The following is a 16,751-nucleotide window of genomic DNA, read 5'->3' as shown; positions in this document are numbered from 1 at the left end:
ATGACCAGTTTTGCATTATTGCACCAAATGGAACACAGCAGGATCCATCACTGCAACAAAATGAAAGAGACATGTATGTAAAAAACACCTCAATGAGCAGCTGCATTAGCAAATGAACAACACTGCTCCAGACTATACAAAAAAACACACCCACTGCAGCTGTTTCCATCATCATTAATCCAAACAACCAAGAAAATATGTCGCAGAAAATATTTTAAAAAGTCCACTACTATGTCTGCCTGGAAAAAAAGTAGCTTATTTAAGCACTACTTCACTATATTTCAAAGACTGCTAAAGTTTTCCTGTCAGCATGGACTGCAGATAAAAAGAGCACACAGAGGAAACTGTTTGCATTTCCTGAAGTGTTAGTTACCCTTCCCCCAAAGTAGTGAAACCTGAGCTCTTAGACTAAAAGCTGCCAGAATGTAAACAAAAAGATCACATGACCTACCATCCTAATCAAAACAATCAGACAAGCAGAGAATCTTGACACTCTCCCTTTAAGAACAGGCCATCAAACAAGTTAGGAATCTGGGAAGACTTGAAGATTAGTTTTACTAGAAGCATCGTAGCTGTATACAGTATGTGTATGCTTGTAGTTTTGTTGCGACGTCAGCTGAATGTTATCAGTACCTATATCTATTTAGTCAACACAGCTATCAGCAAAAGTGGCACAGTACCTCTGGCACCTCCTAGTTCAGCAGCAGTACCTGTCCAGTATTCATCATTTACTTGGAGAAGGTCTAAGTGAATTCATAACCATGGTAATACAAGCTGTCCAGAAAGTCTTGGAAGTGTAAGTGAAGTGTATCCATGAAAGGAAATATGCGTCTACTCAACTGCAACTGTTTTATCTGCAGTTTTTCCTCTTTTAACTTTCTTGTGTTTGAATATAATTGCTGCATTCATCTGGTGCTAAGTCATGTAAGTTCATTTATTTATTGTCGTTCCCGCATAGTGTGTGTATTTTCAACCATTGCAGTTCCCCCTTTTTTAACTGGCTGGCTAAGTCCGTCCTAGTCTTTGTAGTATGTGTTTAATCCTTGACCTGTTGCTTTCATGGTGGCTAGCTTTTTATCTGGTGCAAGTTTATTTTATTATGATTCAGCATTCCTTTACTTTAAGTGACTTTAAAATTGCTTTACTTTAAGTGCCTTTTAGAGTAGAGTTGTATGTTTGAGCATTTTAAGTGATTCAGAGCATGACGTGTGTCTGTGTTTCAATCCTGTTTCAATGAATGTGAGTTTCAAGGGCAGAGAAGTTTTAATGCTAAGTTTATTTTCAGTATGAAACTGTATTGCATTGTTTACCAGATGTCTATTAGTGTTTGTGCTATAAAATGTAAAATAAAATCCAAATCATTGTAGAAGTAAAGCCGTACATTAGTGTTTATGGTAAATGGGGTGAAGTAGCCAAGTAATTGGACATTGGAATGGCTGTAAGGGGGACTCTGGGTCTGGGCCATATTCTGGTTGTATGTTCAGTTTACTTTTGTAAGTTGGTATCCCAAAATTCCATTAGAGTGTGTGGGATTACATAATTGTGTATGCAAATTTTATGTTAAGCAGTGTACAGATTTGTACCTATTTTTCATTGGCCTTCCAGATTTTTGATGTTTCCAGGTTGAGAGGTATGGTGTTAATAAATAAGAATACTGTAAATTACTTTACCTACTATTATAAATAAAGTTTTAATGAAGAATACTGTAAATGACTGTCACCTACTATTATGTATAATGTGGTAAACAAGAATACTGTAAATGACTTTGTTACCTACTATTATATATAACGGGTTAAACAAGAATACTGTAAATGACTTTGTTAGCTACTATGTATAAAGTTTTAATCAAGAATACTGTAAATTACTTTGTTACCTACTATTATGTATAACGTGCTAACAAACAAGAATACCGTAAATGACTTTGTTACCTACTATTATGTATAACGTGTTAACAGACAAGAATACTATAAATGACTTTACCTACTATTATGTATAACATTTTAAACAAGAATACTGTAAATGACTTTGTTACCTACTATTATGTATAACGTGTTAACAGACAAGAATACTGTAAATAACTTTACCTACTATTATGTATAACATGTTAACAAACAAGAATATTGTAAATGACTTTGTTACCTACTATTATGTATAAGGTGTTAAACAAGAATACTGTAAATGACTTTGTTACCTACTATTACGTATAATGTGTTAACAAACAAGAATACTGTAAATGACTTTACTACTATTTCGTATAAAATTTTAATCAAGAATACTGTAAAAGACTTTGTCACCTACTATTATGTCTAACGTGTTAACAAACAAGAGTACTTTAAATGACTTTACCTGCTTTTATGTATAACGTGTTAAACATGAATACTGCAAATGACTTTGTTACCTACTATTATGTATAAAGTGTTAACAAACAAAAATACCTTAAATGACTTTGTTGCCTACTATTATTTATGTGTTAATAAGAATACTGTAAATTACTTTGTTACCTACTATTGTGTATATATAGTTTTAATCAAGAAAGCTGTAAATAACTTTGTTACCTACTATAATCTATAACGTGTTAACAAACAAGAATACTGTAAATGACTTTGTCACCTACTGTTATGTATAACATGTTAACAAACAAGAATACTGTAAATTACTTTGTTACCTACTATTATGTATAACGTAACAAACAAGAATACCGTAAATGACTTTGTTACCTACTATTATGTATAACATGTTAACAAACAAGAATACTGCAAATTACTTTACCTACTATTATGTATAACATGTTAAAAAACAAGAATACTGTAACTGACTTTGTGACCTACTGTTATGTATAACGTTTTAATCAAGAATACTGTAAATTACTTTGTTGCCTACTATTATGTATAATGTGTTAAGAAACAAGAATACTGTAAATGACTTAGTTACCCATTGTTATGTATAACATGTTAACAAACAAGAATACCATAAATTACTTTACCTACTATTATGTATAACGTGTTAACAAACAAGAATACCGCAAATTACTTTGTTACCTACGATTATGTATAACATGTTAACTAACAAGAATACTGCAAATTACTTTACCTACTATTATGTATAACATGTTAAACAAGAATACTGTAAATGACTTTGTTACCTACTATTATGATTTTTCACTGTACCTCTGTTAAACAGAAAGAAGTGATTTTCACTGTTCCTCTGTTAAACACAGATGGAAGTGATTTTCTCTGTACCACTGTTAAACACAGATGGAAGAGATTTTCACCGCACCTGTGTTAAACACAGATGGAAGTGATTTTCACTGTACCTTTGTTAAACAGAAACAAGTGATTTTCACTGTACCTTTGTTAAACAGAAACAAGTGATTTTCACTGTACCTCTGTTAAAGAGAAAGAAGTGATTTTCATTGTACCTCTGTTAATCACAGAAAGAAGTGATTTTCACTGTACCTCTGTTAAACAAAGATGGAAGTGATTTTCACTGTACCTCTGTTAAACAGAAATAAGTGATTTTCACTGCTCCTCTGTTAAAGAGAAAGAAGTGATTTTCATTGTACCTCTGTTAATCACAGAAAGAAGTGATTTTCACTGTACCTCTGTTAAACAAAAAGAAGTGATTTTCACTGTACATCTGTTAGAAAGAAGTGCTTTTCACTGTACATCTGTAAACACACATGGAAATGATTTTCACTGTACTTCTGTTAAAAAGAAAGAAGTGATTTTCACTGTACCTCTGTTAAGCAGAAAAAAGTGATTTTCACTGTACATCTGTTAAAAAGAATGAAGTGATTTTCATTGCACCTCTGTTCAACAAAGATGGAAGTAAGTTTCACTGTACCTCTGTTAAACAGAAAGAAGTGATTTTCACTGTACCTCTGTTAAACACAGACAGAAGTGATGTTCACTGCACCTCTGTTAAACACAGATGGAAGTGATTTACACTGTACATATGTTAAACAGAAAGAAGTGATTTTCACTGTACCTCTGTTAAACAGAAAGAAGTGATTTTCACTGTACCTCTGTTAAACACAGATGGAAGTGATTTTCACTGTACCTCTGTTAAACAGAAAGAAACAATTTTCACTGTACCTCTGCTAAACAGAAAGAAATGATTCTCACTGTACCTCTGAGAAACAGAAAATACTGATTTTCATGGTACCACTGTTAAACACAGCTGGAAGTGATTTTCACTGTACCTCTGTTAAACAGGAAAAAGTGACTTTCACTGTACCTCTGTTAAACAGAAAGAAGTGATTTTCACTGTACCTCTGTTAAACGGAAAGAAGTCATTTTCACTGTACCTCTGTTAAACAGAAAAAAGTGATTTTCACTGTACCTCTGTTAAACAGAAAAAAGTGATTTTTCACTGTACCTCTGTTAAACAGAAATAAGTCATTTTCACTGTTCCTCTGTTAAACACAGATGGAAGTTATTTTCACTGTACCTCTGTTAAACACAGATGGAAATGATTTTCACTGCACCTGTGTTAAACACAGATGGAAGTGATTTTCACTGTACCTCTGTTAAACAGAAACAAGTGATTTTCACTGTACCTCTGTTAAACAGAAATAAGTGATTTTCACTGCTCCTCTGTTAAAGAGAAAGAAGTGATTTTCATTGTACCTCTGTTAAACACAGAAAGAATTGATTTTCACTGTACCTCTGTTAAACAAAGATGGAAGTGATTTTCACTGTACCTCTGTTAAACAGAAATAAGTGATTTTCACTGCTCCTCTGTTAAAGAGAAAGAAGTGATTTTCATTGTACCTCTGTTAATCACAGAAAGAAGTGATTTTCACTGTACCTCTGTTAAACAAAAATAAGTGATTTTCACTGTACATCTGTTAGAAAGAAGTGCTTTTCACTGTACATCTGTAAACACACATGGAAATGATTTTCACTGTACTTCTGTTAAAAAGAAAGAAGTGATTTTCACTGTACCTCTGTTAAGCAGAAAAAAGTGATTTTCACTGTACATCTGTTAAAAAGAATGAAGTGATTTTCATTGCACCTCCGTTCAACAAAGATGGAAGTAAGTTTCACTGTACCTCTGTTAAACAGAAAGAAGTGATTTTCACTGTACCTCTGTTAAACACAGACAGAAGTGATGTTCACTGCACCTCTATTAAACACAGATGGAAGTGATTTACACTGTACATATGTTAAACAGAAAGAAGTGATTTTCACTGTACCTCTGTTAAACAGAAAGAAGTGATTTTCACTGTACCTCTGTTAAACACAGATGGAAGTGATTTTCACTGTACCTCTGTTAAACAGAAAGAAACAATTTTCACTGTACCTCTGCTAAACAGAAAGAAGTGATTCTCACTGTACCTCTGAGAAACAGAAAATACTGATTTTCACAGTACCACTGTTAAACACAGCTGGAAGTGATTTTCACTGTACCTCTGTTAAACAGGAAAAAGTGACTTTCACTGTACCTCTGTTAAACAGAAAGAAGTGATTTTCACTGTACCTCTGTTAAACAGAAAAAAAGTGATTTTCACTGTACCTCTGTTAAACAGAAAGAAGTCATTTTCACTGTACCTCTGTTAAACAGAAAGAAGTGATTTTCACTGTACCTCTGTTAAACAGAAAAAAGTGATTTTCACTGTACCTCTGTTAAACAAAAATAAGTGATTTTTCACTGTACCTCTGTTAAACACAGATGGAAATGATTTTCACTGCACCTGTGTTAAACACAGATGGAAGTGATTTTCACTGTACCTCTGTTAAACAGAAACAAGTGATTTTCACTGTACCTCTGTTAAACAGAAATAAGTGATTTTCACTGCTCCTCTGTTAAAGAGAAAGAAGTGATTTTCATTGTACCTCTGTTAAACACAGAAAGAATTGATTTTCACTGTACCTCTGTTAAACAAAGATGGAAGTGATTTTCACTGTACCTCTGTAAAATGGAAAGAAGTGCTCCTCACTGTACCACTGTTAAACACACACAGAAGTGATTTTCACAGTACATCTGTTAAACAAAAATAAGTGATTTTCACTGTACATCTGTAAACACACATGGAAGTGATTTTCACTGTACCTCTGTTAAAAAGAAAGAAGTGATTTTCACTGTACCTCTGTTAAGCAGAAAAAAGTGATTTTCACTGTACATCTGTTAAAAAGAAAGAAGTGATTTTCATTGCACCTCTGTTCAACAAAGATGGAAGTAAGTTTCACTGTACCTCTGTTAAACAGAAAGAAGTGATTTTCACTGTACCTCTGTTAAACACAGACAGAAGTGATGTTCACTGCACCTCTGTTAAACACAGATGGAAGTGATTTACACTGTACATATGTTAAACAGAAAGAAGTGATTTTCACTGTACCTCTGTTAAACAGAAAGAAGTGATTTTCACTGTACCTCTGTTAAACAGAAAGAAGTGATTTTCACTGTACCTCTGTTAAACACACATGGAATTGATTTTCACTGTATCTCTGTTAAACACAGATTGAAGTGATTTTCACTGTACCTCTGTTAAACAGAAAGAAGCGATTTTCACTGTACCTTTGCTAAACAGAAAGAAGTGATTCTCACTGTACCTCTGTGAAACAGAAAGTACTGATTTTCACTGTACCACTGTTAAACACAGATGGAAGTGATTTTCACTGTACCTCTGTTAAACAGAAAAAAGTGACTTTCACTGTACCTCTGTTAAACAGAAAGAAGTGATTTTCACTGTACCTGTGTTAAACAGAAAAAAAGTGATTTTCACTGTACCTTTGTTAAAAAGAAAGAAGTTGTTTTCACTGTACCTCTGTTAAGCAGAAATAAGTGATTTTCACTGTACATCTGTTAAACACACATGGAAGTGATTTATATTTATTTTATTTATTTATTTATTTATTGACATTTGTTAACCAGGTTTGTCCAACTGGGCTTGTGGCCCATTTTCAGTGGAGAACCGAGGAGAAAAGCTCCAGTAATACATTTTAAAACAAGTACAATTTTAAACAATATTGATATAATAGCAGTTATAGCAAAATGATTCACATATGTTGGGATACATTCATAAAGTTAAAGTTGCATTAAAAAGAAGCTAAGTAACATTTTTACATTGATATAGTTCAATAGGTCAACAATTAACATTTTTTGTTTGTATGAAATTGTGCAAATGCATAGTAGACACATTAGAGATAGAGGTGTAATGAGGTACTAAGTATGGTCCTTTTGAGGGTACATAAAGGGAAGGAAGATTAGGTAGGGTCATAGCAAGGGCAGGTACTGGAATTGAGAAAATAAGCTTTTAGTTCATTTTTAAAGTGTGAGGTGTGGGAGGTACAGATTTTCACTGTACCTCTGTTAAACAGAAAGAAGTGATTTTCACTGTACCTCTGTTAAACACAGAAAGAAATGATTTTCTCTGTACCTCTGTTAAAAACAGAAAAAAGTGATTTTCACTGTACCTCTGTTAAACAAAGATGGAAGTGATTTTCACTCTACCTTGTTAAACAGAAAGAAGTGAATTTCACTCCACATCTGTTAAACACACATGGAAGTGATTTTCACTGCACCTCTGTTAAACAGAAAGAAGTGATTTTGACTGTACCTCTGTTAAAAAGAAAGAAGTGATTTTCACTGTACCTCTGTTAAACACACAAAGAAGTGATTTTCACTGTCCATCTTTTAAACAAACATGAAAGTGATTTTCACTGTACATCTGTTAAACACAGATAGTAGTGATTTTCCCCGTACCTGCATTAAACAGAAATAAGTGATTTTCACTGTATCTCTGTTAAACACAGATGGAAGTCATTTTCACTGTACCTCTGTTAAACAGAAAGAAGTGATTTTCACTGTAGCTCTGTTAAACAGAAAAAAAGTGATTTTCACTGTACCTTTGTTAAAAAGAAAGAAGTGCTTTTCACTGTACCTCTGTTAAGCAGAAAGAAGTTATTTTCACTGTACATCTGTTAAACACACATGGAAATGATTTATATTTATTTTATTTATTTATTTATTGACATTTGTTAACCAGGTTTGTCCAACTGGGCTTGTGGCCCATTTTCAGTGGAGAACCGAGGAGAAAAGCTCCAGTAATACATTTTAAAACAAGTACAATTTTAAACAATATTGATATAATAGCAGTTATAGCAAAATGATTCACATATGGTGGGATACATTCATAAAGTTAAAGTTGCATTAAAAAGAAGCTAAGTAACATTTTTACATTGATATAGTTCAATAGGTCAACAATTAACATTTTTTGTTTGTATGAAATTGTGCAAATGCATAGTAGACACATTAGAGATAGAGGTGTAATGAGGTACTAAGTATGGTCCTTTTGAGGGTACATAAAGGGAAGGAAGATTAGGTAGGGTCATAGCAAGGGCAGGTACTGGAATTGAGACAATAAGCTTTTAGTTCATTTTTAAAGTGTGAGGTGTGGGAGGTACAGATTTTCACTGTACCTCTGTTAAACAGAAAGAAGTGACTTTCACTGTACCTCTGTTAAACACAGAAAGAAATGGTTTTCTCTGTACCTCTGTTAAAAACAGAAAAAAGTGATTTTCACTGTACCTCTGTTAAACAAAGATGGAAGTGATTTTCACTCTACCTTGTTAAACAGAAAGAAGTGAATTTGACTCCACATCTGTTAAACACACATGGAAGTGATTTTCACTGCACCTCTGTTAAACAGAAAGAAGTGATTTTGACTGTACCTCTGTTAAAAAGAAAGAAGTGATTTTCACTGTACCTCTGTTAAACACACAAAGAAGTGATTTTCACTGTCCATCTTTTAAACAAACATGAAAGTGATTTTCACTGTACATCTGTTAAACACAGATAGTAGTGATTTTCCCCGTACCTGCATTAAACAGAAATAAGTGATTTTCACTGTATCTCTGTTAAACACAGATGGAAGTCATTTTCACTGTACCTCTGTTAAACAGAAAGAAGGGATTTTCACTGTACCTCTGCTAACCAGAAAGAAGTGATTTTCACTGTAGCTCTGTTAAACACAGATGGAAGTGATTTTCACTGGACCTCTGTTAAACAGAAAGAAGTGATTTTCACTATACCTCTGTTAAACAGAAAGAAGTGATTTTCACTGTACTTCTGTTAAACAGAAAGAAGTGATTTTCACTGTACCTCTGTTAAACACAGACAGAAGTGATTTTCACAGTACATCTGTTAAACAAAAATAAGTGATTTTCACTGTATCTCTGTTAAACAGAAAGAAATTATTTTCACTTTACCTTTGATAAACAGAAAGAAGTGGTTTCCACTGTACCTCTGTTAAACACAAATGGAAGTGATTTTCACTGTACCTCTGTTAAACAGAAAGAAGTGATTTTCACTGTAACACTGTTAAACACAAATGGAAGTGATTTTCGCTGTACCTCTGTTAAACAGAAAAAAAGTGATTTTCACTGTACCTCTGTTAAACAGTAATAAGTGATTTTCACTTTACCTCTGTTAAACAGAAAAAACATGATTTTCACTGTACCTCTGTTAAACAGAAAGAAGTGATTTTCACTGTACATCTGTTAAAAAGAAAGAAGTGCTTTCACTGTACATCTGTAAAAACACATGGAAGTGATTTTCACTGTACCTCTGTTAAACAGAAAGAAGTGATTTTCACTGTACATCTGTTAAAAAGAAAGAAGTGCTTTCACTGTACATCTGTAAAAACACATGGAAGTGATTTTCGCTGTACCTCTGTTAAACAGAAAGAAGTGATTTTCACTGTACATCTGTTAAAAAGAAAAAAGTGCTTTCACTGTACATCTGTAAACACACATGGAAGTGATTTTCGCTGTACCTCTGTTAAACAGAAAGAAGTGATTTTCACTGTACATCTGTTAAAAAGAAAGAAGTGCTTTCACTGTACATCTGTAAACACACATGGAAGTGATTTTCACTGCACCTCTGTTAAACACAGATGGAACTGATTTTCACTGTACCTCTGTTAAACAGAAAGAAGTTATTTTTACTGTACATCTGTTAAACAGAAAAAAGTGATTTTCATTATACCTCTGTTAAACGGAAAGAAGTGATTTTCACTCACCTCTGTTAAACAAAGACAGAAGTGATTTTCACTGTACCTCTGTTAAACAGAAAGAAGTGAATTTCACTGTACCTCTGTTAAAACTAAAGAAGTGATTTTTACTGTACCTCTGTTAAACAAAAAGAAGTGATTTTCATTGTACCTCTGTTAAACAGAAAGAAGTGATTTTCACTGTATTTCTGTTAAACACAGATGGAAATGATTTTCACTGTACCTCTGTTAAACACAGATGGAAGTGATTTTCACTGTACATCTGTTAAACACAGATTGAAGTTATTTTCACTGTACCTCTGTTAAACACAGATGGAAGTGATTTTCACTGTACCTCTGTTAAACAGAAAGAAGTGATTTTCACTGTACCTCTGTTAAACAGAAAGAAGTGAGTTTCACTGTACCTCTGTTAGAAAGAAGTGATTTTCACTGTACCTCTGTTAAACAGAAAGAAGTGATTTTCACTGTACCTCTGTTTAACACAGATGGAAGTTATTTTCACTGTACCTCTGTTAAACAGAAAAAAGTGATTTTCCCTGTACCTCTGTTAAACAAAAAGAAATGATTTTCACTGTACCTCTGATAAACAGAAAGAAGTGATTTTCACTGTACCTCTGTTAAACAGAAAGAAGTGATTTTCACTTTACCTCTGTTAAACAGAAAGAAGTGATTTTCACAGTACATCTGTTAAACAGAAAGAAGTGATTTTCACTGTACATCTATTAAAAAGAAAGAAGTGCTTTCACTGTATGTCTGTAAACACACATAGAAGTGATTTTCACTGTACCTCTGTTAAACAAAAATAAGTGATTTTCACTCTACCTCTGTTAAGCAGATAGAAGTGATTTTCACTGTACCTCTGTTAAACACAGATGGAAGTGATTTTCACTGCACCTCTGTTAAACAGACAGAAGTGATTTTCACTGTACATCTGTTAAAAAGAAAAGTGCTTTCACTGTACATCTGTAAACACACATGGAAGTGATTTTCACTGTACCTCTGTTAAACAAAAATAAGTGATTTTCACTGTACCACTGTTAAAAAGAAAGAAGTGATTTTCGCTGCACTTCTGTTAAACACAGATGGAAGTGATTTTCACTGTACCTCTGTTAAACAAAAAGAAGTTATTTTTACTGTACCTCTGTTAAACAGAAAAAAGTGATTTTCACTCTACCTCTGTTAAACAAAGATGGAAGTGATTTTCACTGTATCTCTGTTAAACACAGATGGAAATGATTTTCACTGTACCTCTGTTAAACAGAAAAAATGATTTTCACTGTACCTCTGTTAAACAGAAAGAAGTGATTTTCACTGTACCTCTGTTAAACAGAAAGAAGCGACTTTCACTGTACCTCTGTTAAACAGAAAGAAGTGATTTTCACTGTACCTCTGTTTAACACACATGGAAGTGATTTTCACTGTACCTCTGTTTAACACATATGGAAGTTATTTTCACTGTACCTCTGTTAAAAAGAAAAAAGTGATTTTCACTGTACCTCTATTAAACAGAAAGAAGTGATTTTCACTGTACATCCTTTAAACAGAAAGAAGTGATTTTCACTGTACCTCTGTTAAACAGAGAAAGAAGTGATGTTCACTGTGCCTTTGTTAAACCCAGATGGAAGTGATTTTCACTGTACCTCTGTTAAACAGAAAGAAGTGATTTTCACTGTACCTCTGTTAAACACAGATGGAAGTGATTTTCACTGTACCTCTGTTAAACACAGATGGAAGTGATTTTCACTGTACCTTTGTTAAACAAAAATAAGTGATTTTTCACTGTACCACTGTTAAACACAAATGGAAATGATTTTCACTGTACCTTTGTTAAACAGAAAAAAGTGATTTTCACTGTACCTCTGTTAAACAGAAATAAGTGATTTTCACTGTACCTCTGTTAAACAGAAAATGATTTTCACTGTACCTCTGTTAAACAGAAAGAAGTGATTTTCACTGTACCTCTGTTAAACACAGATAGAAATGATTTTCACTTTACCTCTGTTAAAGAGAAAGAAGTGATTTTCACTGTACCTCGGTTAAACACAGATGGAAGTGATTTTCACTGTACCTCTGTTAAACAGAAGGAAGCGATTTTCACTGTACCTCTGTTAAACAGAAAGAAGCGATTTTCACTGTACCTCTGTTAAACAGAAAGAAGCGATTTTCACTTTACCACTGTTAAACATGGAGGGAAGTGATTTTCACTATACCTCTCTTAAACAGAAAGAAGTGATTTTCACTGTACCTCTTTCAAACAGAAATAATTGATTTTCACTGTACCACTATTAAACACAAATGGAAGTGGTTTTCACTGTACCTCTGTTAAACAGAAAAAAAGGGATTTTCACTGCACCTCTGTTAAACAGAAAGAAGTGATTTTCTCTGTACCTTTGTTAAACCGAAAGAAGTGATTTTCTCTGTACCTCTGTTAAACACAGATGGAAGTGATTTTCACTGTACCTCTTTTAAACAGAAAGAAGTGATTTTCACTGTACCTCTGTTAAAGAAAGAAAGAAGTGATTTTCACTGTACCTCTGTTAAACACACATGGAAGTGATTTTCACTATACCTTTGTTAAACAGAAAAAAGTAATTTTCACTGTACCTCTGTTAAACACAGATGGAAGTGATTTTCACAGTATGTCTGTTAAACAGAAATAAGTGATTTTCACTGTACATCTGTAAACACACATGGAAGTGATTTTCTCTGTACCTGTGTTAAGCAAAAAGAAGTGATTTTCACTGTACCTCTGTTAAACAGAAATAAGTGGTTTTCACTGTACATCTTTTGAAAAGAAACAAGTGATTTTCACTGTACTTCTGTTCAACACAGATGGAAGTAATTTTCACTCTATCTCTGTTAAACAGAAAGAAGTGGTTTTCACTGTACCTCTGTTAAACAGAAAGAAGTGATTTTTACTTACCTCTGTTAAACAGAAAGAAGTGATTTTCACTGTACTTCTGTTAAACACAGAAAGAAGTGATTTTCACTGTACATCTGTTAAACAAAGGTGTGAGTGATTTTTCACTGTACTTCTGTTAAACAGAAAGAAGTGATTTTTACTGTACATCTGTTAAACACACATGGAAGTGATTTTTACTGCATCTCTGTTAAACAGAAAGAAGTGATTTTTACTTACCTTTGTTAAACAGAAAGAAGTGATTTTCACTACACCTCTGTTAAACAGAAAGAAGTGATTTTCACTGTACATCTGTTAAAAAGAAAAGTGCTTTCACTGTACATCTGTAAACACACTTGGAAATTATTTTCACTGTACTTCTGTTAAACACAGATGGAAGTGACTTTCACTGTACTTCTTTTAAACAGAAAGAAGTGATTTTCACTGTACCTTTGTTAAACAGAAAGAAGCGATTTTCACTGCCCCTCTGTTAAACATAGATGGAAGTGATTTTCGCTGTACCTCTGTTAAACAGAAAGAAGTGATTTTCATTGTACCTCTGTTAGAAAGAAATGATTTTCACTGTACCTCTGTTAAACAGAAAGAAGTGATTTTCACTGTACCTCTGTTAAACACAGATGGAAGGGATTTTCATTGTACCTCTGTTAAACAGAAAGTAGCGATTTTCACTGTACCTCTGTTAAACAGAAAGAAATGATTTTTCACTGTACCTCTGTTAAACACAGATGAACCTATGTGTTAAAAAACAAGAATACCATAAATGACTTTGTTACCCACTGTTATGTATAACATGTTATCGAACAAGAGCACCATAAGTGACTTTACCTACTATTATGTATAACGTGTTAAACAAGAATACCGCAAATGACTTTGTTCCCTATCATTATGTATAACATGTTAAGTAACAAGAATACTGTAAGTGACTTTACCTACTATTATGTATAACACTTTAAACAAGAATACTGTAAATGACTTTGTTACCTACTATTATGTATAACGTTTTAAACAAGAATACTGTAAATTACTTTGTTACCTACTGTTATGTATAACATGTTAAACTAGAATACTGTAAATGACTTTGTTACCTACTATTTATAAAGTTTTAATCAAGAATACTGTAAATAACTTTGTCACCTACTAATATGTTTAACGTGTTTACAAACAACAATACTGTAAATGACTTTTTACCTACTATTATGTATAACGCATTAACAAACAATGATACTGCAAATGACTTTGTTACCTACTATTATGTATAACGTGTTAACAAACCAGAATACTATAAATTACTTTGTTACCTACTAGTATGTATAAAGTTTTAACCAGACTTCTCAACCATACTGAATTCCTCGGTATTTACAAGTTTTGAGGCCAAAATATTGGGGTGCCATGAATTCCCGTGTGACCCCCTTAATTTCCAAATTTCCCTGTCTTTTTTTTTTTTTTTTTTTGTGGTTTTACCACTTTAAATTTTTGGTTGATGTCAGTATGCATCACCAGCCTATAGGGGCATGGTGGCATCAACTACTGCCTGTTGCAGTAGAGCCTGTTGAAGGGAAATGAAAGTATAACAAGGGATGATGGCAACGCGGCAAAATTTAAAGTTTACAGAGTCCTCTAGGTAACAAGGTAAGAGGAAAAACAACACAACATTATCTGTTGTACTCATATCCATCACAGCTGTATAGTGTATTGTGTGTCTCTCTGCTGGCTAAGTTAGTAAGTGTAAGTGTTCTGCAGTTCCGACCCATTGCTGAACCATGACCATCTTATGTGCTATTCCTCCTCTTTTACCTGGCTGGCTACGTTTGTTTTTGTGTTTGTAGTATGTGTTTAATCCTTGACCCGTTGCTTTCATGGTGGCTAGCTTTTTATCTGGTGCAAGTTCCTTTATTTTATTATGACTCAGCATTGCATTACTTTATCTGGTGTTAAATCATGTAAGTTCATTTATTTATTGCCATGCGTCTAGTCAGTATCTACACAACCTCGTCCTTGACTATTTTATCTGCAGTTCCTCCTCTTTTAACTGGCTGGCTACTGCTGCATTTATCTGGTGCTAAGTCATGCAAGTTTATTCAGTGGAAATCAGGAGTGACAGGCATTGTAGTGGATCCAAAGCAGATAACTGGGTTAGAGAATTTCAGGTTGATACTTAGATGGTTTCTGTTTTTGGGCTGTCTCAGGGCCACAGTGCTTGGAAATCCTGAAGTCGAAGTGGAATTTCACAAAAACAGCATAAAAGGAAATTTATAGCTGCAGGTGTTTTTATCAGAGGACTATATATTTTGGGAAACTACACACAGATGAAAATTAGAGAAACGCATGAACGAGAAGCAGCAGAATATATTGCTCAAACATGGCAGTGGTATCTTAAGAACAGGCCATCAAACAAGTTAGGAATCTGGGAAGACTTGAAGATTAGTTTTACTAGAAGCATCGTAGCTGCATACAGTATGTGTATGCTTGTAGTTTTGTTGCGACTTCAGTTGAATGTTATTAGTACCTATATCTATTTAGTCAACACAGCTATCAGCAAAAGTGGCACAGTACCTCTGGCACCTCCTAGTTCAGCAGCAGTACCTGTCCAGTATTCATCATTTACTTGGAGAAGGTCTAAGTGAATTGATAACCATGGTAATACAAGCTGTCCAGAAAGTCTTGGAAGTGTAAGTGAAGTGTATCCATGAAAGGAAATATGCGTCTACTCAACTGCAACTGTTTTATCTGCAGTTTTTCCTCTTTTAACTTTCTTGTGTTTGAATATAATTGCTGCATTCATCTGGTGCTAAGTCATGTAAGTTCATTTATTTATGGTCGTTCCCGCATAGTGTGTGTATTTTCAACCATTGCAGTTCCCCCTTTTTTAACTGGCTGGCTAAGTCCGTCCTAGTCTTTGTAGTATGTGTTTAATCCTTGACCTGTTGCTTTCATGGTGGCTAGCTTTTTATCTGGTGCAAGTTTATTTTATTGTGATTCAGCATTCCTTTACTTTAAGTGACTTTAAAATTGCTTTACTTTAAGTGCCTTTTAGAGTAGAGTTGTATGTTTGAGCATTTTAAGTGATTCAGAGCGTGACATGTGTGCCTGTGTTTCAATCCTGTTTCAATGAATGTGAGTTTCAAGGGCAGAGAAGTTTTAATGCTAAGTTTATTTTCAGTATGAAACTGTATTGCATTGTTTACCAGATGTCTATTAGTGTTTGTGCTATAAAATGTAAAATAAAATCCAAATCATTGTAGAAGTAAAGCCGTACATTAGTGTTTATGGTAAATGGGGTGAAGTAGCCAAGTAATTGGACATTGGAATGGCTGTAAGGGGGACTCTGGGTCTGGGCCATATTCTGGTTGTATGTTCAGTTTACTTTTGTAAGTTGGTATCCCAAAATTCCATTAGAGTGTGTGGGATTACATAATTGTGTATGCAAATTTTATGTTAAGCAGCGTACAGATTTGTACCTATTTTTCATTGGCCTTCCAGATTTTTGATGTTTCCAGGTTAAGAGAGGTATGGTGTTAATAAATAAGAATACTGTAAATGACTTTACCTACTATTATAAATAAAGTTTTAATGAAGAATACTGTAAATGACTGTCACCTACTATTATGTATAATGTGGTAAACAAGAATACTGTAAATGACTTTGTTACCTACTATTATATATAACGGGTTAAACAAGAATACTGTAAATGACTTTGTTAGCTACTATGTATAAAGTTTTAATCAAGAATACTGTAAATTATTTTGTTACCTACTATTATGTATAACGTGCTAACAAACAAGAATACCGTAAATGACTTTGTTACCTACTATTATG

The sequence above is a fragment of the Protopterus annectens genome, chromosome 16.part0 (genome assembly GCF_019279795.1).
Source record: "Protopterus annectens isolate FY-2018-M chromosome 16.part0, PAN1.0, whole genome shotgun sequence".
Classification (NCBI taxonomy): Eukaryota; Metazoa; Chordata; order Ceratodontiformes; family Protopteridae; genus Protopterus; species Protopterus annectens.
Note: the sequence above shows the minus strand (reverse complement) of the source record.